The sequence below is a fragment of the Cervus canadensis genome, chromosome X (genome assembly GCF_019320065.1).
Source record: "Cervus canadensis isolate Bull #8, Minnesota chromosome X, ASM1932006v1, whole genome shotgun sequence".
NCBI classification, from domain to species: domain Eukaryota; kingdom Metazoa; phylum Chordata; class Mammalia; order Artiodactyla; family Cervidae; genus Cervus; species Cervus canadensis.
Window position 1 is genome coordinate 61,010,918 of NC_057419.1, and position 2,353 is coordinate 61,013,270.

The window sequence follows — 2,353 nt, forward strand, 5'->3', positions numbered from 1 at the left end:
AAAAAAAAAAAAAAAACTCCCTAAAAACAAAATGGCTTTACAGATAAATTCTATCAAACATCTAGAGAATTTTGCAAAAAAATTGCAGAAGGAACACTTCCAAACTCAATCTACAAGGCCACCATCAACCTGATACAAAAACAAGACAAAGACATCACAAAAAATGAAATTGCAAGTCAATATCACTGATGAATATAGACGCAAACATTGTCAACAAAATTCTAGCAAATAAAATGCAACAGCATGTTAGAAAGATCACACACCATCACCAAGTCAGCTTTATTCCAGGGACGCATGGATTCTTCAGTATATGCCAATCTGCCGATGTGATACACCATATTAACAAATTAAAAGATTAAAAAAACATATGATAATCTCAATAGATGCAGAAAAACTTTCAACAAAAATTAATGCTTATTTATGATAAAAAAAAAAACTCTTAAGAAAATGGGCAGGAACATTATAAAGACCATATACAACAAACCCACAGGAAACATTATTCTCAATGGTGGAAAAATTAAAGCATTCCCTGTAAGATTAGGAACAAGAAAAGTTTGACCTTTCTTACCACTATTATTCAACATAGATTTGGAAGTCCTATCTATGACAATCAGTGAAGAAATAGAAATAAAAGGAATCCAGATTGGAAAAGAAGAAGTAAAACACTCACTATTTGCAGATGACAGGATACTATACATAGAAAATCTTAAAGATACTATCACAAAATTGCTAGAGCTAATCAGTGAATTTAGTAAAGTTGTGATACACAAAGTCAATACACAGAAATCCCTTGTATTCCTATATACTAACAATGAAAAATCAGAAATAGAATTAAGGACTCAATCCAATTTACCATTGCAACAAAAAGAATAAAATATCTAGGAATAAATCTACCTAAAAAGGCAAAAGAACTGTATACAGAAAATTATGAGACACTGATGAAAGAAATCAAAGACAACATAAGCAGATGGAGAGATATTCTATGCTCCTGGGTTGGAGGAATCAATGTTGTGAAAATGACTATACTACCAAATGTAATCTACAGATTCAGTGTGATCCCTATCAAATTATCAATGGCATTTTTCAAAGAACCAGAAAAAATTTTCACAATTTATATGAAAATACAAATGACCACAAATAGCCAGAGCAATCTTGAGAAAGAAGAATGGAGCTAGAGGAATCAACCCTCCTGACTTCAGACTATACTACAAAGCTACAGTTATCAAGACAGTATGCTACTGGAACAAAAGCAGATATATAGACCAATGGAACAAGACAGAAAATCCAGAGACAAACTCACACACCTATGGGTACCTTTTCTTGGACAAAGAAGACAAGAATATTCAATGGGGAAAAGATAATGTCTTCAGTATGTGGTGATGGGAGAACTGGACAACTATGTGTAAAAAATGAAATTAGAACATTTCTTAACACCATACACAAAGATAAGCTCAAAGTGGATTAATACCTAAATATGAGACCAGAAAGGAAAATTTTTAGAGGAAAACAGAGACAGAACACTGTATTACATAATTCATATCAAGGTCTTCCATGACTCACCTTCTAGAGTAATAGAAATAAAAGCAAAAATAAACAATTGGGACCTAATTAAACTTAAAATCTTTTGCACAGCAAATGAACCTCTAAACAAGGTGAAAAGACAGCCCTCAAAATGGGAAAAAATAATAGCAAATGAAACAATTGATAAATGATTAATTTCCTAAATATGCTAGCAGTTTATGCAGCTCAATAACACATAAACCACCCAATCAAAAAGTGGACAGAATACATAAAGAGACATTTCCTCAAAGAAGGCATACAGATGGCTAATAAACACATGAGAAATAAAAATTGAAAGTATAAGGAGGTATCATCTCACACCGGTCAGAATGGTCATCATCAAAAAATCTACAATAAATATTGGAGAGGGTGTAGGGAAAAGGGAACCAAACCCTTTGCACTGTTGGTGGGAATGTAAATTGATACATCCACTATGGAAGACAGTATGGAGATTGCTTTAAAAACTAGGAGTAAGACTACCATGCTGCTGCTGCATCACTTCAGTCATTTCCAGCTCTTTGCAACCCTATAGACAATGGCCCACCCGACTCCTCTGTCAATGGGATTCTCCAGGCAACAATACTGGAGTGCATTTTTATGTCTTCCTTAAGGAGATCTTCGTGACCCAGGGCTTAAGTGTGCATATCTTATATCTCTTGCATTGGCAAGTAGGTTCTCTACCACTAGTCCCATGTGGGAAGACAGTAATCCCACTACTAGTTATATACCCTAAAGGAACCAAAATTTTAAAAGACACATGTACCTCAATGTCATTGCAGCACTATTTACAATA